Source organism: Ambystoma mexicanum, chromosome 11, assembly GCF_040938575.1.
Source record: "Ambystoma mexicanum isolate Mex_15411 chromosome 11, UKY_AmexF1_1, whole genome shotgun sequence".
In the NCBI taxonomy this organism is placed as follows: Eukaryota; Metazoa; Chordata; class Amphibia; order Caudata; family Ambystomatidae; genus Ambystoma; species Ambystoma mexicanum.
The window spans coordinates 1421900701-1421926768 of record NC_090934.1 but is presented as its reverse complement, the minus strand read 5'-3'; the positions used below and the strand labels follow the sequence as shown (position 1 = coordinate 1421926768).

Here is a 26068-nt window from a genome sequence, read left to right as displayed (position 1 = left end):
GGGAGTCGGAGGTCCAGCAGGGGTGGACACCACTGCAACTGGACCCCAGCAGATGGAGGATGTGCCGGCACCATTGGGCAGGGCACATGCACGACGCCGTCGGTGGATTCCATCAGCCTGGATGCCGTCGTGCTGGCAGAGGCAGTTGCGTCGGAGGCAGCGCAGGCTCAACGTGGGAGGCATCATGGCTCGGGGCCATCTACATCAGAGGGGCAGGCATCGGCCGGAGGGCAGGAGGACCCTGGAATGGGAGTGTCTTCCGTGTGGCAGCGGTTGGGCCAGCAGATAGGTACGGAGCGGCGGTGGGCAGGGGAGGCACGGCTCACAATGGTCAGGGCAGAGAACTCCATGCGCAGGGCGCTGAGGCGGGCTGAGTGCCTCGAGGGAATTTGCACGGAGTTGGAGGTAGACATGGCGTTATCCCTGCGAGACCTCTGGGCTAGAGAACAGGGCCGCCTCCAAGACATTGAACAGGAGTTTGATGATGCCCTGGCCCATGACATCAACAAGTGAGCCGTTGGACTTGCCCACCGCCATTGTATATAGTTCATTAGTGTTAAGTTTCATTTCTTTTTTCTTTCATTTGGGGCGCATGGACTATGCCCCACATTTTTGTATATAGTTAGTAATTAGGTAGGTTTCATTGTAGGTTTCATTTATGTCGTTGGGCTCATGGACCCTGGATTTGCTATTTGTACATAGTTTTACAGTGGATTTTTCTCCTTCATCTTTTTTTTTCTTCACCATGGAGCAATGGATATTACGCTTTTCTTTCCCTTTGGATTTGCTTTGTTGGACGGTGACTTTGGACACATTTTCATTTGGATTAATTTAGATTCTCATTTTATTTATTTATCATTTTTTGGGACATGCTGCATTTTCATTATTATTGGCATTATTGTGTGTTTTGATTTCATTCCCTTCATTTTGACTTGTATACATTTTTGTTTCTTACTTCAATGTGTGGTCTTCTCTCATTGGTTTCATGCATGTCACAATGTGGGTTTTCTCAGTCATGTGTTGCCATTGTGTGGGTCTGACAGACTTGTACTCATGGGCATACTGCTTTTTTGTTATCTATCATGTAATGGGTATTTCAATTTGGAGTGGATGTAAAGCTTGGTTGGGTGTTTGGACTGGGGTGGCGTGGGGAGGGATATGGGTGGCCATAAGAGCCAGGGATCTAGATTGTGATGTCGTGTTGGCTGGGGGACATGTGTCGGGGCCTGCTGGCAGTTCCTGTAAATGCTGGGGGTGTGGGGTCCAGGGGGACATGAGTGGGGGCCTTCTGGCAGGTGCCCCTCACTGCTGGGGGGTGGGGGTGCTGGGGGACATGTGTCGGGGCCTGCTGGCAGGTGCCTGTCAATGATGGAGGGGTGGGGGTGCAGGGGGACATGAGTGGGGGCCCGCTGGCAGTTCCTGTAAATGCTGGGGGTGTGGGGTCCAGGGGGACATGAGTGGGGGCCTTCTGGCAGGTGCCCCTCACTGCTGGGGGGTGGGGGTGCTGGGGGACATGTGTCGGGGCCTGCTGGCAGGTGCCTGTCAATGATGGAGGGGTGGGGGTGCAGGGGGACATGAGTGGGGGCCTGCTGGCAGGTGCCCCTCACTGCTGGGGGGTGGGGGTCCTGGGGGACATGTGTCAGGGCCTGCTGGCCGTTGCCTGTCAATGATGGGGGGGTGGGGGGGCTGGGGGACATGACCAGGGGTGCATGGTAGTCCCCTGTGGTGTGGGCTGCCTGCAAGGGCCGTGGAGGGGATAGAGGGGACACCTGGGAAGACCCACACTGCCAATTCACGTGTAGGACTCCCCGTGCACCCCCAAAATATGCGTTTCCCACTCTGACAGCAAAATCATGTGTAAAACTTCCCACGCACCCCTGAAATACACGTACCCTGCTGAAATTGCGTGTGAAACTTCCCGCGCACCCCGAAATACACGTACCCTGCTGAAATTGCGTGTAAAACTTCCCACACCCCTGAAATACACATACCCTGCTGAAATCACGTGTGAAACTTCACGCGCACCCCTAAAATACACATACCCTGCTGAAATCGCATGTAAAACTTCCTGCACCCCTGAAATACACATACCCTGCTGAAATTGCATGTGAAACTTCACACGACCCCTGAAATACACGTACCCCACTCGCACAGGGCCTATCGCGTGTGAAACTTCCCATGCACCCCCGAAATACACGTACCCTGCTGAAATTGCATGTGAAACTTCATGCAAACCGCAGTAATACACGTACCCCGCTCGCACAGGGCCAATCGCATGTGAAACTTCCCACGAATCCCAGTAATACACATACCCCACTTGCCGTGCTGGTACAGGGTTAGCGCAGCCCTTTGTGCTGGATTGGGGATTTTGATGGCTTTTCCCTGCGCGAGGGGCATTCCTGGGGGCGTAACTGGCGCTGCTGCAGGGTCGCTGTGGCACTGTGCGCCACGGCTGGTTTTGGTAGCTAAAATCCATGAATACGCTGTGCGAGGAAATGGATTTTAGCGTACGCGGCTGGCACAGAGATTTGCACGTGCACACTGTGCACCAGACGCGTGCGCCACTTGTGCGCTAAATTCTATGAATTACCCCTTTGGAGTTTTTCACCCGTATGTCCTAACTTGTTTGTAGTCTTCCTGTCCAGTTTTAGCACTATCTGTCCGCCTGCCCATTCATATGTCGGGACTGTCGCCTCATGATCTCCACTATGTCCTGCCCATCTCTCATCATCTTTTCTCAGTTTCACTTGCAAGTCGCTGCATTCCTTATGTTCACTACTAAAAGCTTCTGCTTTTTTATTCCTCTGCTTCGCTCTAATTGTGTCTTTGCTGCTTTACGCTAGTGGTGCAAAAATAGGATTGATATATCCTGCCACTACTTTCAATTCCTTTAAGGGGTAAAATCCCTGACTTTCTGCTGTTGGAACTCCACCTGCAGTTTGAGGAGGAGGGGGAGCCGAAGGTGATTGGCCTCCTGCCTCGCAGTGACTCAACATCCTTTGCTTTTGGGTCGGGGTCACTTACTTGTCCTGAAACATTTTCCATAGCTCTAATATAGCCAATCAATTACTTAAATTCTTTCCCTTATAGGCGTCATGTAAATATGTGGTCATATGTTGCTGCACACAATTGGAAAATCTTCCGTCTTTGGGCCATGGCTTTGCTAGTCCGTTCCATGCTATACTTGCGTATTTTGTCTTTCTATGGCGGGAGGGACTCGCATACATTTTGAATGGATGTATCCCTCATTTCGACATCTTACTTTGTAACCGTCAATATTTACTTGACCTTAAACGTGAATTTTGACACTTTCAATTACTTTTGTCAATTTACAGTGACATAAGTAACATCACTTTCGATCACTTTCTCAAAACCATAGCAATGAAATGAATCATTCCAACAGCCTCTTTGGCTTACCACCACCGACAAGAGCAAGCTCCATGCACCGCCCATGCTACGATTACGACCCTTAAAGCCAGAAGCCACAACTTCATTCATGTGGTCCTCGAGCTCCGCCCAAATGGCATAACACTTTTCAACAATTCAAACAAAATTTAAATAGAAATGGCATCCACCACCTTCTAAGAACCTCAAGTCCTACTCAACAACCTCACACGTGTGACCAACGGCTGCTCATTGTATTGTGATATTGCAGACTGCACAGAGAAAAAACCCTAATATGTTGATATATGTCTCCGCTTTTAACAACATAAACACAATAACAAACATAACATAACGCACAGCAGTTTTCTTGCCTCAAAGGGTATCCAAAAAATCACATGGCCCTGCTATACCGCCGCATATAGGAATACATCTCAATGGGATAAATTAAGAAACCACCTTCCACAATCTAAGTTAGCATCATCTGCTAATACCTAGACACAGGTATGAACCAAACTAAATTGCCTAACTCACAGGTATCCTTTTTTGTATTTTTTATGTTTTTCATCCATAAGCTAATCTCATGCCTCGGGTATATGTAACCTTTTTAAAGTATTTTTTTTTCATCTGTAAACTAAGCTGACTGTCTAAGCTGACCGCCTAAAATGACTGTCGAAAGAATTTTTAACCTTCACAAGAACACACAAATTCAGAAACACAACACTAAGCGGAACTTCACCCTCCCCCTATATTTGCCGTATACTTTAGTATATACTAACAATCTGTGATCCGCTGAAGCCCCTCAGACACTGACTCTCCCAAAATCTGCCACTCTGCCATCTGGTCTGCTTAACATCCCATTAGGAGAGGGCAGGATTTCCTTCAAGGCAGCTCTTCAATTATTCCCATGGGCGGCATTGGGGGTCGGTCCACGTGGGTCGCTGCGCAGCCCTTCAGGCATGCTGCGGGATGAGTCAGGCTTAATGCTGACAGGTCTTAGCGACCATCTCTCTGCTACCACTTTTAAAGGCGCGGCAGGGGAACTCTTAGCAGCTACACCAATCACCAGCAAGAGGGTACTTGGGCCCCAACAAAATCCAAGCCGCAAGATTGGAAAACTCAACCATTGGGCAAGTTGACTGTCTTTATTATCAAACAAAGAGACAGGATCACATTAGAACAGTATAGCAATCCACAGGATCTCGTCCTCCAAACGTGGGTTACACCATTTTAAGGGCCGGTGATCTCATAAAATGTGTTGCATTTCCAAATAATGTGACCTAACAGGATGGGGATTGGTCAGTTTAGGAAAACTATAAATGTAATACATAGGGGTTAGTCTGGTTATTGGAATCCCATATCTGGTGGCTCCTCCTAGGACCACCTCTAAATATTACAATCACAGAGTTGCAGGATAGTGGGGAAATTATTGGGCATTGCAACATAGTGTGCTTCTATGTGAAAGGTAGCTAAGGATTTGACAGAACGAGTCTTCTCAGCCTTGGGAGCTTGGACAGCTACCAGGTTGAGCGAGCCTATTCAAGGCAATAGGAGCTGTATGTTCCCAACAGGTTGCCATCTCTGATCGCCTAAGCACTGAGAGCATACATCCAGCTTTGAACGTGTGTAGAAATGGTATCCTTCCAACGCTGGTTTGACGGGAACAGATTCCCTCCATCTTCCTCGAATGAATAGGCACTGTCCTAGTTTTCCGGGTCACATGTGTGTGGACCACGAAATGGAGCTCTCCTGCTTGTAATTATGAAGATTTTAAGCTGTGTTTCCAGCGGGTGCCTTATCGCCTTAGTAATGGAAACTATTTTCCTCTGGTTGCCCTTCGGTAGGATGTCCACTGTATTTGCACCAGAAGCCCTGTCTCTGTCTGCCTTAAGCTGAATCAGGCTGTCAGTCTGTCCATGTATTTGAAGTCGATATTGCCTTCCCGATTCACTTCAATGAACCTATGCCTTCCATCTTTGTTCATATGGCCATCCATGTTAGTCACAACTAAGCATGTGCAAGCTGATTAAATGTATTCTTGTTGTCTTGCTGTTTTTGCTTAGAGAAAGGATATACATGTGTGTGTGTGCTTGTCCTCTATCTGTGTGAGTCATAAGCATTTATTTTATATCTAGCAGCATTGAACCACTGTGTCTTCACAGCTTCATGAATGGGTGCCTATATCCTTCATGTCTACGTGCACATACGTTGTGCTGTCAATAGTGACGTCAGCAGCTTTTCAAGGTTTTAGTCAGTCAACTTGTTCAATCGTTGACAACTCTATCTCCTCTATATTGTCAATAGGGTATGATTTGAATGGCTGTCAGAGTGAAAAGCGTTCCTCGCATCTCTTAGACATTGACGATGGTAAGGAAGGCCCCGGGAGTGAGGTACATCTCTTATTTTTCTGCCTTTGGTTTGCGAATCGTGTGGGGGTCATGAGGGCCACTCTTGGACCTCTGTCTTCACCGTCCTTCACTTGTTTTTGTCTACAATGATGGACAATAGTCAATTGTATCTCAAGCCACGACTTTTCTTCAATCCCAACAATGTTCTTTAATAGTCTCTGTACCTCTTCGGGGAGACCCTGGCATAAAATGCAATAAAATATGGTTATATTTTTGTCCCAAGCTTCAATAATTTCTAAACACCATTTATTCTTAAAGTCTAGTATGCATGCAGCACAGTCTTCATCTGGTCCGATCTTTCGTGTCATTATCGCACTCATGTCTGGTGTGTCTGGAACTTGTATTCTAAATGCCCTCCAAACATCTGCTCAACAATTATTAAAAGGTGCTCCGCCATAACTTGTATTTTGGGATGTCACCCCAGGATACCCTGCTTGTTTCCAAATGTCATCTGATTGTACACCCAATATAGCAGCAAACAAGCTTTTCATGTCTCCCACAGCTAATGTCATGCCAGCCGTCTCTCATTATAACTTGTAAATTCACTTCCCTGCACCTGCTGTAAGCGACTTTAATTCATACATGAGATTATTTGTAATTGCCTGAGGTCAAAGTATATATTGTGCCAGTCCTCTACCTTTCTGCAACAGTGGGAATTGTGTCAGTCCCATTCTGCGTGTGGGTGCAATCACACCCTTTGTTTTCTTTGGCACGTCCATCATGCAGAAATGTTTGCACCCTGGTAAATCTCTTAACCTGTTTACATACGGTGTTTTTCGTTCTCAGCATCTGGAATTCATCTCTGGGAGCCATTGGTATTAAATAGGCTCTGGCCTTGTTGTTGCTAATGAACTGGGTTGCCCAGCCCTTGAAGATGAGTTGAAATACCCTGTTGATGGATGGGGATGCAGATGTTATTCATACTTCAATAATCAAGATGACAAATTTGGAAAAAAGGGAGTCTGTTTTAATGTCAAACATCTAAAATAGGGAGTACAACAAATATCAGCACTCGCTCGATCCTCTTACTCAACATATTTTAGTTAAAACTGAGGTTATATCATGCAAAATCGTCATCATTGACGTGCTGACCTGTGTCACCCACGTCATCCTGCGTGGCAAACTACAAAACCTATTGGAGGTTGTGATAGGCTCTAAGTGAATATCTAGGTATAGGTTCCATACCAGTATAGAACAGTGAAGGAAAGTGATAGGGTACTTAACATCAGGTGGGGCAACTAAGCCCTCCCCTCTAAATGGCCACTATGAACGTCACTAAATACACAACTTTCCATTGGCTACACAAACTATTGGACCCTTAATTACACGGTCCTGTACAATTGGTAGGCTTCTAACCCCCATCAGTACTTTTCCACCTATGTCTTGCAGCATGCAGACTGAACATCCAGGTGCTGGTGAGCTCGTCTTAACACTAGCTTCCCACCAATTAATGTATCAATCCATCATCACCTCAATTAGTGCTTTGAAGATTGGCCTTGAGTTTGTACTGTGCTCTGAGAAATTTCAGGAGTGTGGGCACAGCCTGCCCTCGTGCATAGGTGTGACCACGTCGATCGGCCAACTTCATTCTTCCTTGTAGCTGGAGACCATATAATTGAGCCTTTCAGTATATTTAATATTACTTTCTAATAGTCCTCTGGCATCTTTTGTTTTGCTCAAGCCTTCTGAACAGGAGTCTCTGTTCTTTCACATCATTTGTATCCAATGTCAGCCAATTCAGTTTGATAAGACCTTGGCTTCTTGGCTCATCCAAGTCCTTCTGCTGAGAGTCATTGTTTAATTCAATTTGCTTTTTAACTGTGACCCGCCTGAAATGAGGCCTTCTGGGTTTTGGCATGCACCTGAGTTCTCCATCATTGAGTATTATTCAGACTAATTGTGTGATCCTGGGTGCACCTTAAAATGTGGTAGCTGAGGATTGTTCGCTAGCTCTTTTCAGACAATCAAGGGCTCCTCTACTACTCTATTGGTAGATATCTAGCTGATGGCTCCTCCAGGGCCCATTCCACTATTGATACTTCTACTACATCATTAAATGGCCAGTTAATTGGTTGGCACTATCCATCATAGGCAGTGTGGCAAGGAGACTTCTGATTGGTTGGCATCTAGCTTGCCAATCTTGGACACCTTAAAAAGGCGTCAAGATATGAGTGACACATAAATGGGGAAAGAGACTTCCATGGTTTTCCATATACCCAAGTAAAAAACACTCCTAGTCATCCCGAGGCGATGAGGCCTTCCCTTGCCTTTGGACTTGGCTGTCTGTGCCGTCTGGTGCCTGTGTGCATGCTTGGGGAGTTCTGCATGTGCCTTATCTATGTTTGTCTTGTAATGAACAGCCATTGTTTTCCATATCTGGGTCACGTGTTATGGTACCGTGTTTGAGTGTGGATTTCCATCTCTTTATTGAGGTTTTAGCTAATTCTAACCTATATGTGTGTTCTTTGTGGCAACTTGTGTCCCTAGTCAGTTACTTTATATAAAGTCGTTTTGCTTACTGGTCTCCTTCACCTGGACATCAATGGTTGTTTGTGCACTTCTTAAAATTGTTAACTTGGGAGTCTACCGCTTCTTGTCCTGGGAACCATGATCTTGCGTCTGCATTTTGTTCCTCTAGTACTTCAGTCCTTGTTCCTGACCTTGCCTCTGGCCATGACCTGCTGTCTGGACTGTGCAGGAGTTACATGTGTTTTTGAAAATTCAACATCTTGAGTTTGGAGGCCTTGCTAATTCAAAACGTGTTCCGGCCTCTGCATTAGGAAAATGGCTGCACTCCTGTTGACCTATTTCCCTATTGGCAACCTACAGCCACGTCTACTCATCTAAAATATCTGCCATATGCTGATGACCCTGCGCGTGTATTCAGCATCTTATCTACCTATAATGCAACTGTCCGAGCTGTGTAGTGAGTCCCTTTCTTTGTACACAGGCACCTCCTGTCCCTTAGCACTGTTGCACTATTTAAACAGTACAACATTTGTGCACTCTACAAACTACTTTTAATCATCACTTGTGTCACTCAATTTAACTAACCATGTATGGCAGATTGGAAGTACGTTCACTTTGGTTAAGCATATTATTTCATGGAGCTCAGTTTAACACATATTCGGCCTCATTACGACTTTGGAGGCAGCCATGCCCTTAATAAGGGCATGGCTGCCTCCAAAATCGTGTCCGGGTCTGGGTTCCCTGAATGGGGAAATACCGGGCCATTCTGAGTATGGAGGTCCCGGTATTTCCTCCTCCAGGGAACCCGGGCCCGGTCCTTCCCCATTCCCATTCGAGCCCTCATAGCGCTCAATGGGAATGGGGAGGGAGCTAACAACGGGCCCATTACGAACGGGCCGGCCCGTTGTTAGCTCCCTGGTCCCCTCGCGGGACCCGCTATGGACGTCTGGAAAAACCAAGTCATAATGAGGTCCATTGTCATCCACCCCTAGGTTCATGGGGTGGTATGGCTGTCTCAGTTTGCAACGTTTCTCGCCCACACGCTAATGGAGCGGGCCAGACAGAAGGTAGTAATGACGTATTCATCTGCGTCATCACAACAGCTTCAGCGAGCTCCCAGTACTCATGAATCAAAAATGCTCCGTAGCGTAGGGGGCGCATACATTTCAGAAAGAGAGATAAACGCTGGGTTAATTCCTATTTCAGGTGGACTGACTCCCAAGAGAGACTCGTGAATCTCACCGACAACCTCCCAGAGTCTTTAGGCACTGGAATAGTATTCCAAGAACGAGAACGCCACCAGTGGCGTCACTAGGGTTGGTGACACTCGATGCGGTAACTAATGTTGTCACCCACTCACAGGCCGGGCCGGGATATTTACTTCACTCAGCGGCGCCGGGCCGACAGTGAAACGTGCTAACCAGCTAATGAAATATAGCATCACTGGTCGGCCGGCGCCGCAGAGTCGGCGAGTGAAACAAGCGCCACCTTCGAGCAATTGCGTTTGTATTGCTCAAAGGTGAAGCCTATACAGTGGTTTCACTTGGGGTGTGGGGAGGCGCAGTGTCACCCCCTGTGAAGGCGGTTTCACCCAGTGCGATCCACACCCCCCCACCGCACCGCACTGGTACCAACACCCCTCGCCCACCACCAGCTCAGTGTTCAAAACGGTTGCCTTTATAAACTGTACTGTCTACTTTCTGACATCTGAAAAATATGAGGAAGAAAGTGAACTGTCCTTCAAAATAGTACAAAAGGGAGAAATATAAAAATCCTCCTCTCTCTCTCCTACCCCACCCCCAATGTCTCTGTCTAATGCTGGCAGGGATACGAATGCGCCCAAATGCCTTCCGGCTAGGTACGCTATATAAATAAACAAATACATAAATAAATAAATAAGAATGAGATGACTAGCGTGCTGGGCTCCACCTGCTTCAAAGCGCTGTACAATCAGTGTATCAAGGTGGTGGTTGAAGGGCTGGGTCAGCATAACAAGCTTCTCGAATCCAGGCTGTTGCCCTTGAACCATCCTCCCGACCAGCAAGGTGTTCGTAGGCGCGTGGCCCCCATTTGCCCTGTCACATTGTATCACCTGAGCCAGGGCCCAATCACCTTTGGGCAGGGAATGGGCGGGGGCCTTGTCCAGCTGAGAAATGACCCCAAACCGGCCGCGAGCCACTTCGCAGACACACGTGACCCCCCCCCCCCCCCCCCCCCGGCGGCGTGGCGGGTTTAAAGGTGCCACATTATGAACCTGTTAGCCCAGACAAATCAAGCCCTTTCGTGTCGAAAGCCCCCTGCGCCGGATTCCCGACAAGACATGGTTCGAGTGAGTAATGCAGGGTCGGATTTCTCTTGAACGTGACTTGCTGCGTCCATGGGCCATGCTCCTTGTCTGCTGGCATTATTGCCTGCTTTAAGTGGGCACACAGAAGGAGCTTGTGTTGTGTGTGTGTGTCTTTTTTTCTTCCTCTGAACAGCAAAGGGAGATATGGAAAAAAGACTGGCTCAGATCCTAAGAAGAAATCATTGAAACAAATTAATCCTGTACCGTTTAAATTGACACGGCAATCCATCATCTACCAGAGAGTTGTATATCTGCGCGATCTGCGGCGCTTCCCTCGCTGCCCCCCTGCGCCCCCGGGCAACGGAGCTGGCGGAGGAGGAGGGCACCGGCAAGGCGGCTTTCTAGCAAACTTGCCTGGCACGGGATCTGCGGGCTGAGTCGCCGCCCTGGGTAACCGGGATGACCTGCTTCTGACCGGGCAGGTTAAAGTTCAGGACCTGAGATGCCGACCGTGAGCGTCCGCAAAGCGCTTTTCAAGCGCCGCAAAGCAACGCGACGTGTGGTAGTAGGAGCTATAAAAACATGCATGCTCACAGATATGGACCATAAACAGAACAGCAGGGACAGGGCGGTCGCATTCCGTGTTTAGATGCCAGAGTAAGGGCGTCTGCACTTGTTAGTAGTGAGCCCTGGTGAGTTGCCGACCATCAAAGTACAGACCAATTCATCTTTTCCTGCGTGATGAAAGGAGGAGCCGACAGTCGGTTAGTCAAGCATGCACAAAGGGTACCAGCTTCTCAAATTAAGCGGACTATGTCAAATACGAAAAAGATTGGATTGCTGTGAGCGATTTCGAATAAAGGTGCGAGCCATTATTTTGAAAGCAAACTGTATGTTAGCCCCGTTTCAGGGACAAGAGGCGCCATTCTTCTGTGAGCTAGATTCTTCTTGGGGGACTCAGTCGGGACACTTTCTCTCATCAGATGCATGTATGTGTTTTCAGTAAAAGATGGCTTTCCTTGGTGAAGAGTAGAATAAAAGGTGCGGGTCTTATATTTGTTCACACGCCCGTGGGACTTTCTATGTCTTTGGAGTCCTGTATAAACTGAACCGGACGTGCTTCGACGTGGATAAGTCTATTGTTTTCGTGAGGGCACTTGCCCGGAAGCTGACATATCGTTCATTAACCCTCACTACTTTCTGGCTGCGAAACGTGCTGTATTTTCCTCTTTTTTTATTTTTTATTTTTTAATCAGACGCCCAACGGGCTGTTTTCGAAACAATGCTTTTGCTGTGAAGTTTTGTTTCGTAAGGATACTACTTTACTTTAGAAATCAGGGTTGCTGTGAACGCGCGTAACGCGTGTGCCAGCGTGTGGAAGGTCGGCCTTGCACTATTCCGAGTACACGTGTGTTCTGCCAAGGGCCGTAGCGCCGGGGTGCCTCGGCCGCGTGCTTCTTGGAGCTGTGCACTCCAGCCCAAGCAGCGCCCAGTGTCATTGGCTGGGACTGCGTCGGAGAGTGCGTAGCTGGGCTCTTGGACCCCGCGTGTCAGGCCCCTCTGGCCACGGACAGCCCAACTGTGAAACGCGATCAGGAAAAATACAAATATGACGAGAATGGTGCTCAGCTCGGTGTCTTGCAGCACCTGGTCCCAAAGAACCAGGTGTCTGATCCCGGCGTCTGAAGCTGACAACAGCATCTTGTTATTCTGCGCACATCTCCGTGTGCCTCAAATTACGAACACCTATAACGTAAAGAAAAGAAAAAAAAAACATCGGCCAGGCGTTCCTCTTAGTTTTGTATAATGTCGTGTTCCTAATTCCTCCCTCCACCCTGACCTCATGAGCCCACCCCACAATGCCTGGTGTTCTGCAGCGTCCCGTGTTCGAGAAACCAGCGCTGTTAACAGGCGAGTTGTGGAAAGCGCTACACTGCGCGAAGCTGCCGGACCACGTCCTTTTTTGTGCACCAGAGCACCACTTGGGCGTGGTTTTTGCGAAACTGTGTGTAGGTTATTCAATTCCTCGCATGGGCACAGTTTTGGGTGTCGGGTGTGTAAGTTTACAGTAAGAGGGTGTCTCCTCAACTGGCGTCCAACTTTTGCAATACGAGGGGGGCTATTCGGTAAGCAATTCATAGACCAGGCGCTTGCCGTCTTTCGTGACGTATTTGGCTCTGGCATTCCTTTCCGTTTGCAAACAGCACGGCAGCATCCTGGATGTCTAAACCGCGACCGCATCTGGACTGTCCAATAAGCAGGAGTCCCGTGTGAATTCGTCCTCTCCCGCCGTGCCCCCGCGGGCGGAACGCACATATAGTCGGGCACATGCGCTTAGCAGGTGATGGATGTGGCGGGGCTGCGCACTCTGCATTCGGAGCCCAGCTCCGAGGCGAAACAAAAACCGAGTCTGACACGCATGCAGCGGGGGAGAAAGCGCCTGGGTCCTGGGTGCACGTTCACGCCGTGCCCGGGTGCCCGGCACATGGCACGTCTGTCACGCTGCACCGTTGCCCGTGCTTTCTACGCGACATGCCGGCTTTTGGGAGTTATGAAACTTGCCCTGGCTGCCAGGGACCTCAATTCATGTTTTGGGGGGATAATATGTTCAGGGCGCTCTGAGTACTTGTGATGAGGTCACTCGCCCCAGTTTACAAGGGTCTGATCCGGACGTGTGTTAACACATACATACTAATGAAAACATGATGAAATAGTGCAATTGACAGTCCGAAAAAACATCCCTGCGTTTACCCTTGCTTTTGAAATCTAACACCAACATACAAGCAAGCCTGCCAAGTTTGTGTCTTGGTGTTCCGAAGTTTGATGACTAGCTTTGAGATAAATCACGCCGTTGTCACACACCTGAGAACGGCCTCGTGCTTCTTAGTCGCAGTCTAGCCCCCTCCCAACCTCCCCCCCCCCCAATCATCGCCGGCCCACCTCGAATTAAGATGCCACGATCGGCATTTAAAATGATCGGTGCAATGCAGTCCACTCTGGCTTCTCGTCGGCGAAGTCCATGCCTCATGCATGCATGCACACACGACCGATTCCATACGTGCAGTCCTGTGCGGACACCCCCGTGCTTCTTCCCGAGTAAAAAAGAAACGGAAGAAACGGCTCTTCGGTCAGGGAAAGTATTACAAAAACGGGTACATTTTACCTGCTCGGTGCGGTGATGTCCCAACAGGATTTCGCCCCGGATCACACTGCGCCCGCGAGATGCGCCGGGATTGCAAGCGCGGGTTCCCCCGTCCGAGTCCTGCGCTGCAACCGTCAGAGGGCAGTCGTCCCTTCGCTCGCTCCCATATGTGCCGTGTGTGTTATGCGGATTAGCTGACATTCTGCTCTCCGAAGCCCGGAGCACAGCTCGTCATTTCTCGCCGATTGCCTGAACGCACCGCCCGGGTTTTCTGCCGACAGCAACACTCTCTGCGGAGCCCGTCCCATTTAACACCACGATGCACGTCGCTCTTGTGTCTTGTCCCCAGGCTGCGTTTTTTTTTTTTTTTTTTTAGAAAGGTATGTTTGCATTCACGGAGGTATGGCGCGGAAGTGCGCGTGGAATGCGCGTCCTTCCCCAGACAAGCCGCGCGCCTCCGAAGATAAAGGCTCGCACCTTTTAATGGCGAGGCCGACCCATGAAAGGTTTGCTCTAAGCCACATCAAAGGCACAATTATCCGTCGGCACAACGCTCACGTGCTGTTGAATGTAAACAAGGCAATTGCAATACTAAGGTTGGAAGTGTGCACGACCTGCCCGGGTGCTTCGTAACCCAGAGGTGGGCGCTTTGCCTGAGTGGCAGACATCAGGGCAAGGTGCAGAGCCAGTAGCAGCTGCCCACAGAGAGAACCCCGAGACACACACATAGTGGGAAAATGCAAACAGACAAGGGGGATTCCGCCGATGCGGGCCTGACAACCCCAGGGTTTGCCCACGTGGCACTCGCACCGTTGTTCGCGGACTTGAATGAATGGTTGATTGTGTAGCTGAACCCACTCCACTTGAAGTGTTAAAGCGCTCGCTCTACACACTAATGCTTCGAACAGCATGCGTGTGGTCCTTGCACGGTGGAACATGTCTAAGCGCAGAGTTCCTACGTCTGCTGTACTCAATGCACCCCCAACCCCCATGCAAGCACACACCCCCCCGCCCCCATGGCACACACAGGTACACACGTTTAACTAATATATCCTCACCACGTGGCACACGTCTGTCATTGGGGGCGCATGCAGTGTTCTCGGCAGCACCTGAAAAGTAGAATTTAAGCCGGTGTCCCAGTGACTCCCCACCCCGACCTATCCCGAACTCGCCTCTGTCCGAGGGCTAATGAGTGTATGGGGGTGTCTCGTTCTCACACCTGGGACAGTATATCGTGCCCGATCTCCCGAGACCCTTTTCAGTAGATCCAGTTCAGATGTGAACACTAGAAATTATCTCTAATGGAGGGAAGTGGGGTGGGGGGCTTTCCACTTTGGGGCGCAGAGATTAGCCTTAGCCGCCCTCCACACCACTTTCTCCCCAAGACAGCCCCGGCCCCCACCCCTCCACACCCCCCCCCCCCCCTACCCGACTGTGTGAAGGCTGCTCGGAGCGGGGAAAGGCCACTTTCTCACTGAAGCGAATAGCCCCTTGATTGTTCGCAGCTGGTTACAACCTCCGAGTTTGTTTACAATGGCAAGTATCTGCGCACGCCCCCCTCCCCGTGCCCCGACCTGACAGCCCCTGGACTCCGATACCAGCGCAGGGCTCTGCCAGGCTGACCCGAGCTGCAGCTTCTTTGGTATTTCCAGGAGGGAGGGCCCGGATTTGCCCCACGGTGTGAAAGGCACTCTTTCAAATCCTTTGTCCAAGTCTTAGCACTTCATCAGGGCTTGTAGCTAGGATGGCAAGTTACGGCCTTTTTAACAAGACCATCAGGAAATGCTAAGGCAATCTGTCCCGAGAGTACCTAGGGTATGTGACATTGCAAGCACATATGTATGCAACCATACAAGTGCAAGAACATATACGGGATTGAAGCCCCATTTCCGGGTTAGATGAATGTTGTTTTGGTTGCTCCACAAATAATTGTGTGTGTGTGTGGCCTTCCACAAGGCCGACTACTGGGTGTCAACGGGAATGTGTAAGGTACTCTCTGGGCCTGACATTTTTACACAAGCTTTGGCTTTGAAGATCAGGCCTTGGACTCTGAAAAGGAGGTCGTCACCTATACGTGCATACACCGGGAAAAGTAACGCAGATACCCGAAAGTGCCATGCATGCAGATGCTTAAAGGGACAGTTCTGATGCACACATAAAGCCAAGGGCGAATGCAGACACAGACCACCAAAAGGCGTCTGCACACAAAGATGCTCAGTTTGCGTGCACGCACATACACATCTTGAAGGATAAATGCACGCACACACACACATCTCCAAAGATTAATGCACACACACACACACATCTACAAGGATGGGTACACACAACGCTCCAAAACTGGACTGCACAACGAGTGCACATATATCCAAACAGTACATGCCAAGCAAGATAACATGCAGACACACACATTTCAAAGCATAAATGCACACACACACACACACATCCCCAAGGATGAATGCACACACACACACACAAATGTATACACGCACACCTCTACAAGGATAGCTCCGATATTGGAATGCACATATATCCAAACAGTGCATTCCAAGCAAGATAACATGTGTGCGCACGCGCGCACGCACGCACGCACGCACACACACGCACACACACACACACACACCCCCTCTAAGGATAGCTCCAAAATTGGAATGAACGAGTGTGCATGCATCCAACAAGTACATGCCAAACAAGATACCATGCACACACACACACGCACACAGGCATCTCCAAGGATGAATGCCCCCCCCCCACACACACACACAAAGCTCTACAATGATGAGTACACACATAGCTCCAAAGATGGAATGCACAACGAGCACAAATATATCTAAACAGTGCATGCCAAGCAAGATAACATGGACACACACAGCTCCAAGGATGAACGCACACACACGCACCTTTAAGGATAGCTCCAACATGGGAATGCACGAGTGTACATATATCCAAACAGTGCATGCCAAGCAAGATAACATGCACACACACACACACACATGCACACACATCTCCAAAGAAAAAGGCACACAGACACACACATCTCAAAAATTGTAATGTACCAGGAGTGTAAACATATCCAAACAGAAGGTGCCAGTGGAAAATAACACACATATGTCCACAAGCAGCATCTCCACATACTTTGCCACACACACAATAAAGCATGCCCTCAAACAGCCCCACAATGGGAATGAACACACACACATTTCCAAGTGGAGCGCGCACCCACGCAGGCATCTTTAAGCTGCCTGACGGCAGATGCGCACGCGCACACACGCGGAGGATGCCGGGTGCTCACTCGGAAAAAAAGCAGGCCGGCATGTTTGTAAATCAGGCCCGGAAAGTGCAAGCCCAAGTGGTCAAGAGCAGAGTGCACGCTCGGGGCGCCCAGGGAGCAATGGGCCTGGTTGACAAACGGGTTTTTCCATGGAACAATCCCATTGGAAAAAAAGCTTTGCAAAACAGGCCCAATGCACGTGCATCATTGACTGGAACCTAACTGAGCCTCCAAAAGATGAGGAACATCGGAAACACTGGCTTTGCTTTGGCGGCCAGTAGAGCAGGGTCACGCCCCCAGCCCTGGGGTGAGGGGACAGAGCGGCGACAGCCCCCTTGTGGCAGAGGCGCGAAGGGCCGCGTCTCTCTGTGACGGTACTTGGGGAGGTGGGGGGAGCAAGTGGGGGTGGCGCTCAGCATCGCCGGAGCCGCGAGCAGCTGCTGCTCGCCGCGAAGGGATGCTTCCGAGGGGCTCTGTCCCCCTCTGGTGTTAATGTTGGTTTTACCTGGCGCCCTCCTTCCCGCGCCTGGCGGCTCGCATATTAGAGCACCAGTTCCCTCTGCTCGGTTTCCCGCCTCTGCCCCAGGGCACGCTATTTTACCGAGTGCAGTAAAGTGAGCACACGAACACGGATGCAGATACTGGGCCGATCAGCAAAGCGCCTTATCAATAGTATAGCGCTGCCTTTGTGACATGCTTTTCTAAATCAGTGTCTATAGGTCTCGTGGAGCCTGCTAAGACCTATAAATAAACAAATAAGTTTTCCTCGCTGTTCAACCGTGGGGGTATATTATATATGTATATATATATATATATATATATATATATATATATATATATATATATATATATATATATATATATATATATATATATATATATATATATATATACATACATACATATACACCTACATAGGGAGGTAGCAGTGTGTGCTATATGTATGATGCATGTATATATGGCTCTGGTCAACAAGGGTATGGATGCGCTTTTTAAGTTTGAAATGACGGATTGCTATCGCGATATAATCGCACATAGGCACACGTCACACCTGTTTCATATCAGCCCCTCGGCAAGTAGCCGTCCCTACTCCCTGGCACTCGTGCATTAGCTCTTCGACTTTGGGGTGTTCTCTTGCACTGCTCCCCGCCTCTGGCAGAGTCTGCTATCTGGGGACCTTCAACACTTGTATTTTGTATTTCTTTACTCTGCAATCCCTGCATATCGCCCCCTTCTCCGCCCCACCCCAGAAGGCCCAGACCCCTGCCCTGGAGTGTGCACCGTGCTTACAGCACACGCACAGGGTGATTTACCCGACCCTCACCACAAGGAGGGCCAGATCAGTGGTGTGTGTGTGTGCACGCGCCATGAGTAAATACTGGGTGCTGAAATCCGCGGCCCCTCCACTCGGGCCTCTTTTGTTGTGCAGGGTACCCCGCCGAGCGCCTATGCGGGATCACCACAGTCCGCTTCTAGCGCCCGATCCGTCTTCTCGTGTCAGGGCCGGCAGGCGCGCTTCGTGCACACTTGTGTTTACACAGCCCTGCTTTGCTGACATTTCATCGCCTAGCCAATGAGCGTCCATTTCCCGCGCCCCCCTCTCCGTTTCTTCTCCTCCAGCGCCCCCATTCTCCGCACTGCCCTCCCTTACATCTTATCTTTCATCGTCACGTCTTCTTCACCTAAATGTCCCTCCCTCTTTTCTAAATGTCTGTCTCTCGTCGATTTCTTCGTCGGTGCTGCGCGCGTTTCTCTGCGCTCTCTCAATGTTCTGGACTGAAGTGCTCCCCTCTGAGTTCTGAATGCAATAATGTCCGGCCCCTGCATCTCCCCTCTCTTCTAGACCCTGTCTCCTCACTCGCACTAACCCTAGGTTTCCTGTATAGTAGTGGCACGCCGCAATACACTCCACAAAGAAGGGTGTTTCATGCTCCCAAAGTCTCCACTTCCCCCCGTTCTCTTCCAAAGTCTACCTTCTCAACATGTTCCACTTGCAAAGGTTCCTTTTGACAGTTTTGTGCCTCCCCCCCGCCCCTTCCCTGGCTCTGAATCCTAGCAGTGGGTCTTTCTCAGGCATGTAGCCTGCCCCCTGGTTAGGCACATTCAAAAGCTCACCCATCAATGATTTCTCAGACTGTCCTGTTCCTCAGTGTGCACCTGTAAAATTAATAATAATATTAAAGCTATTGATAAGGCACTTAAAAATAAAGAGGTTTCTAAGCGCAGACCCGGAAATCGAACCTGTGTTGCTCTGCGTCCCGTGTCATACTCAGCAGGTCTGATGAACACATGTGTTTTTTCAATGGGAACCCCTCATTGAAACATGCATTGTAAATCAGGCCTGGTGTCTAATTTCTGCCCTACCCCCCTTAATAGCCTCCCTCTAGTTGCACACTCTCAACATATCCTCTCATTATGTTCCATCCATCACTCCTCTCAGTATGTCCCACGTGTGGTTCCACTCTTAGCATCACTTCTCTCAAAGTCTCCTGTCAATAATTCTCACTCTTGTATCTATACAGTTCTCTCAGTATTCGCCACACATAGCTCTGTGTTGCGACTCTTGGAGTCTCTTCTCTCAAAGTCTCCTCTGAGTGTTTCCCACTTATGTATCTGTTTTTTCCACTCTTAGCATCACTTCTCTCAAAGTCTCCTGTCAATAATTCTCACTTGTGTATCTATACAGTTCTCTCAGTATTCTCCACTTTTAGGTCTATGTTTCCACTCTTGGAGTCTCTTCTCTCAAAATCTCCTCTCATTATTTCCCAGTTACGTATCTGCGTTTTCACTCTTAGCATTTCTTCACTCAACGGCTCCTCTCAGTATTTCCTACGCATGTTTCTCTTTTTCCACCCTTGGATTCCCTTCTCTAAAAGTATCCTCTCATTATTTCCCCATTAGATAGCTGTGTTTCCACTCATAGCGTCTCTTCTCTCGAAGTCTCCTCTCGGTGTTTTCCACTCTTGTCTCTGTTTTTCCACACTTGGAGTCTCTTCTCACAAAGTTTCTTCTCAGTAATTCTCACTTTTATGACTGTGTGTCCACTCTTAGCATGTCTTCACTTAAGGGCTCCTCTCAGTATTTCCCACGCATACATCTCTGTTTCCACCCTTGGAGTCTGTTCACTCAAAGTCTCCTCTCAGTAATTCTCGTTCGTATACCTGTTTATCCACTCTTGTAGTCTCCTTTCTGGGTTTCTCGTCTCAGTATTTCTCAATGGTACATTTGCGTTTTAACTTTTATTATAATTTCTCTCAGAGAATCCTCTCACTATTTTCCACTTTCATACCTGTGTTTCCAATTTTAGCATCTCTTCTCTCAACCTCTTCTCTCAGTATTCATCACTTGTATATCTTTAAAGAGTCCTCACAGTATTTCCCGCTCTTATATTTTAATTCCAATGTTGGAGTCTCTTCTCTCAAAGTCTCCACTGAGTAATTCTCACGTGTATTTATGTCTTTCCAATCTGAGCCTCTCTTCATTTAATGACTCTGCTCAGTACTTCCCACTCGCACATCTGAGCTCCCACTCTTGGAGTGTCTCCTCTCGGAGCCTCTGCTGGGCCAGGCGCCACTGACGGGCTTCCCTCACAGTCTTTCGGCCTCGCCTGACCTCTTTCGCAGTAACTCCTTTGCTCCTTTGTCATTGTGTCATCTTGCAAGGGCTTGATCCCTTGTTCTCCAGAATGTCCAATGCTCGTTTATTGACTTCTCTTACTGCCCTCCACTTCAATGTCCTCTCTTTTAGTTTGGTGCCTTTCGGCCACTTTTTGCCACTATCAATGGTTTCTCCACCCTCTAAACATGTCCACATCGCCTGGTGCTTCCACCAATCACCTGTTGTTGTTCAGTAGCACCTCTCGATATGGTCCCATCCCCAACACCCCCTCTTAATATTGTCTTCTTTCTTGATTTTCTCATTCTTAATATTCTGTCTCTGAATGGGGTCCTGTCAGTGGCTCTCCCGTTGCCCCGATCACATTCTCCGTTTCATGGATTTCTTTATTTATTTGTTCATTTATAGAGCGCACCTAACCCTCAGGTATCTTTCAGGGCAATTCTCTATCCAGCCCTTTTCAATGACTCCTTTTTCAGCTTCTATCAATGGACCCTTTCCCGGTGCCTCTCGCTGTGTCACTGCCCTCAGCACCCCTTAGCCCAGTGCCACCATTCCCATGCCCCCCTCCATAAAAAGATCATTGAGCAACAGCGGCTTGAATTCCTGGTAGAACTGAATAGCTCTATAATACAACTCAACATTGGCCACCTTAGTGATGATATCTTTGAACTGGCCTTCTTTCCATGCATCTGTGGGATGGTTCATCATTGTAATAATGGCATTGTCATATTCTTCATACCTCCTTGGCTGTTGTCGCCCTGTGTTCGTCTCCCAGTTGTATGTAATCTTCCGCCCTCTCTGTTGTGCCCCTCAAACCTGGCAGCGATCCCCTATACTCCTTCTCGCAGAGCCTTCCCCCCCAGTGGTATGTCGCCACGTTCCATACCCTAGTATTAGCCAACCTCTCCATCTTGGCTTTCCAGTTCCCCGGCTTGAAGGTTTGACTCCCACCCCTCACCCCAGCCCTCCCCTCCACTCGTTTAATCCGACCCAGTGCCGATGCCACCCCATCATACACGATCACTCTCTATCGCAGACGCGACCACCCCAGCCTTACTCAAAGCCCCAGCCTGTCCACGTGCTTCCTCGCCCTGTGCAGCCTTTTCCGCGCATCAGCAGTGTGGCGCACAGCCGCCAAGCCTCCCTTTTAGCCGGTGTGTGTTCACTGGGTATATGTGTGTTCCCAGCTAGAGTAGGGGTGGTGTTACGGCCTAACGCAGCATCAAAAGTCTCCCTCGCAGCCGGCTAAAAGCAAACCCTGTCCACGTCGCCGCCTGCGTGTGCTTGTCTGACATGCACGTCCGAGGCGATTGCCTAACACTTCACGCGGCGCAATAGCCATCATCAATAATCGATAGCTGCGCCGCCTACTGGCCGAGCTTTTAACTCGTCCCCGCTTGTGCATTCAAAAACCGATAGTCCCAGCCTGCGCTCGAAGCGTTTTCTAGGCTCGCCCAGCGGCCCACTCTCACGGACCCATCCTGGTACGAGGAATTCTGGTGTGCAGGCTGCCCTGGTGTGGTGGGCGGGGGAGGCGGGCACACTCGCACTCCAATATGCCCCAGAAATCACCCTGAACCGTACCATTCAGACAAGCTTTCCAAGTACCATGTCTCCACGGGCACAACAACGGCGGAGGGCAGAGCGGTGCTTAGTGCAGTGTGTTTATTAAATAGGAAGTCGTGCACGCTCAGTGTACTGGCCTAGAGCGTTAGAGGCTTTTAAAAATGTAGTCAAGAATGTGTGTGTATGTGTATAATATATATATATATATATATATATATATATATATATATATATGTACATATACACACAGAGTAGCTAAATGCATGATGCCTATGTATGCATTAAAGCACGCGCTGTGTGGTATTGAATACGTGTGTGTATAACTATATAAACACGCACACGTATGCCTGTGCCTGTGGCTGCAGAGATAAACGTCCCTGTGCGCGCAGAGTGGTGTGTAGTTGAGTCGTGAAGCGCCCAGGCATTCCTGCCCAGTGTGTGCCTGACAGGGCACCTACGTGTCTATTGAAGGGCGTTCATCCGAGGAGACAGAGGGGACAAACGGAATCGATTGGAAGCGACCCCCCCTTCCCTTTCACGCCATTCAGGGGCCCCATTCCTTTTAAGACAAAGGCCCGAGCCTTTGGGAATTCCTAAGCACAGAACCGCGGCCAGCAAAACGGCTTGGGTTCCCGTCCGCGAATTTGGAGCGGTCCTGGAGATCTCTGAGGCCGACGACCCAGCGAACTGCCTGTACCCGGGACAGAGCCGGCGGGGGGTGGGGGCGGGTGGGCGTGGAATTCCCCATCTCGCGGAAGCCCCAGCCAGGCCTGCAGCATCGCCAGCCTTGTGTGTGGAGGGTTAGGGCCGACCCCACCTCTGACCCTGGGGATCAGAGTTGATACAGCTCGGGCCAAAGTTTAAAAAACCTTGGTCGCCGAAATGCGAACTGCTCTCTGGCCGCAATTCAGTGGAAGGGACGCATCCGCACACGCTTGTATTTGCTTTCCTGGTGCAGAGCGCCACATGCCTCCTGCACACGGCGCACATGCGCCCTTGCGGTGCAGTGGGGTAGAACACGAAGACCTGCCATAGCGTGAACCGGAGATGGGTGCGATGCCTGCAGCTGTGGTGTTGAACCGCATGCAGCGCATGATGGCTGACGCAGAGGGCGTGCCTGTTACACATGTGGAGTCATCAATGCATGAATGTATCATGGCCTAGAATGCGAATGCCAAGCATGTTCTTGATGTGCTGAGCCGTGCAGCGCTGTGTGGGACCTGTGGGACTGCCGAGCCCCCTCCCCATGACCCCCTCCCTCCCCCTACACACACACACACACACACGGGGCAGAGAGAGGGGGAGTCCCGTCGCATCTCCCGCTGCAGCCCTGCCTCGTTCACACCGCATGTAAGGATTAGCCCCGACACAATGGCAACTGTGTTGTGCCGCATAGTTGCGGTATTAATGAACAGTTAAAGGAATTACCCCTCGTCTGATCAATACCGCGAGTGCTGTTTCCCTCAAATCGTTTAATTACAGGCTCGCCCTCCTTCGTCGTCGCCGTTTGAGGTGGCAAAAACCATTTGTGATTCCCATTGGCTGGCAAACATGCAATTAACATGTGGCGGTGCCTTAACTTAAGTCCTGGCAAAGACAGGGGCGAGCCACTGCGAAGAACTAGTGCCGCATGGGTCGAGCCCGACTCCAGCAAGCCTCTTAACAAGCTCTCATGTTCATAAAGAAAGTCTTAAAAGTGGGCCGCTTTGCCAAATGAAATCTGGTGTGCTCCTTTTCTGTACCCCCCCCCCCCCCCCACACACACACACACACTCTCTCTCTTAAGTAGTAGTGTTTATTGGGAACTAAAGACTCGTGCTTTGTGGGAGATGTGTATAGGTAGTCTGCTGCTTTAAAGTCACATAAAACCTACCCCAGGGGCAGACAGAGAAGGGAGGGGTGCGTCGGAGCAACTGCACGTGTATGCTTGAATCGTGCCAATCATTAATCTATTTGTGTGCAGGATGTTTGCATATATGTCTATAAGTGTATGTTTACTTGCACGTTGAGTTATCTAAATGTTTGCTTGCCTGTTTCTGTAGTATGTCTCTCGTGCTCTCTCTCTCTCTCTAAATGTATGTATCCCCTTACTTTCTCCCCTATAGATATAAGTAGATACATGGGCGTACACCCCTTCCCCTTTAATGAGGATTGCCCCAAGTCACTCCCACTCATGCGTGCCGCTGCAGATGTCAAATCAGGTTATTTATTTATTTTTCTCTGTTCACTCTCGACTTTCTTTGCCGGGCAGGTTCGCCAGTCCTGTTGGCTTGCCCGCGCCTCTTGTTATTACAATACATCTGTCTCGCAAACTCATTAAGTTCCACCCCCCCCCCCCCCCCCACCCCCAGCTGGGCAGGGTCCCTCCCAAAGTCTGCCTGGCTCCGCCAGCCCTGCGCAGAGGGAGAACGGGAGAGGGAGAGAGAGAGAGAGAGAGAGAGAGAGGCAGCGCCCCCTTCCTCCCTTCCTTCTAAGGCGTGCTACGGACGGCGGGATCCGTGCGCGGGCTCTGGCACCTGGGGGAGCTCGCGGGGGGGATCTTAAAGGCGCGGCCTCACATTCCTCGCCAGCCCTGGGCGCAGCTCCCGGACAGACACCCCGCGCCTGAAAGTTGCAGGCTCGCCCGGGGGACGCAGCCCCTCTCTGGGCCGGAGGGATTCACTTTCGGCACCTTCCCCGCCTCCCCCCTCAAGGCTGAAGCCTCGGTCTTGTACGCCCCCCCTCCCCCCCACCCACCCCACCGATCAGTTTGCACAATCGCCTAAGTAAACACAGAACAGGAGACTCTCGCGTGTTTTCCCAAAGACACACGTCTCTCTCCAGGTGCAAACACCGGCCTCATTTCACCTGCCAAACTTTAAAAAAGGGGGGATTCCAGTTTAGAGCGACGATGCAAGCCATGTGGGACGCGGAGCAAGGAAAATATGTGTTTGGTACGTCTGCTTTCATAATTTATGTTTTCATTTTTTTCTCTCTTCTTACCGGCCTGTCTAGCGCTTCATTGTACAGAGGTTTCTGAGCCTGGGGCTATGCTCGCCGCACTCTCTTTGCTGCAAGTGGTCGCTTTGTGTAGAAATGTCGAAATGCACGTTGGCGTTTGCAAGGATCTCCGGGCTGAAACTGTCTCTCGTTCTCTTTCTCTCCCTCTTCTCCCTCTCTCTCTCTTTCACTCTCTCTCTTTCTCTCACACATTCTCTCTGTCTTTCTTCCTCTCTCGCTAATATATATATGCAAAGGCACACCTTATCAGTGAAACGTCTGCGGTGCTCGAGCCGGACCCCAGAGCTGGTCTAGTACACATCCTAGCGTGTTCGCAAAAGGTCTCAATGTATGATAAGACATGTGTTCGCATGTGCACGCTAGTTTTGTAAACCTGGCGGGGGGCGAGGGGGCGGAGGGGATAGCTAGTACTCTGGGAGAGACGATGGTGGTGAAACTAATGGGGTGCGGTCATGCTTAATCAGAAATGAGGGTACTCACCTGGGCTGGAGGGGAGCGGCTCCGGCGGGGAAGCGTAGGGTCCCTTTGTGCGCCGTGCTGGGGGGTAGGCAGGCAGCCCCTGCCTGAGGAGGAGACCCCTCTTGTCTGGTTCTGCCTCCCAGCCGGGGCTTGTGGTGGCTGACGCCGAGGAAGTCCAGTGGAGCTGAGGCTGCGAGCTGCTCTGCTCGGGGACAGCGCTGCTCCGGTCTTGCAAACGTCCACAAGAGCCCCCCCCCTACCCCCACCCCCACCCACCTCACGCTCAGAAGTTTCGTCTCCTTCCCGAGCCCCCCACCCTCCCCCACCACCACCACACGGCGTTCCCCTTTAAGAACCCGTCTCTTTTTCTTTGAAAGTTGAGTTTTCGGCAGAAGAGAGGCTTACACTAGGGGGCAGGCACATACTGTACTATAACCTTTCGCCGGGGGCCCCCTCCCCACCTCCTCGCG

The 26068-nt window shown here is 50.1% G+C and overlaps 1 long non-coding RNA gene across 4 annotated transcripts in view; it reads right to left on the bottom strand.

The window, feature by feature from the left end:
- LOC138504513 (uncharacterized) overlaps nt 1-25859 on the bottom strand; it is a 187182-nt gene extending 161323 nt beyond the window's left edge. For all 4 annotated transcript variants that reach the window (XR_011279852.1, XR_011279851.1, XR_011279854.1 and 1 more), the window contains exon 1: nt 25620-25859. This is a non-coding gene — a long non-coding RNA (uncharacterized lncRNA). The remainder of the gene's footprint in view (nt 1-25619) is intronic.
- Nucleotides 25860-26068: the final 209 nt, after the last annotated feature.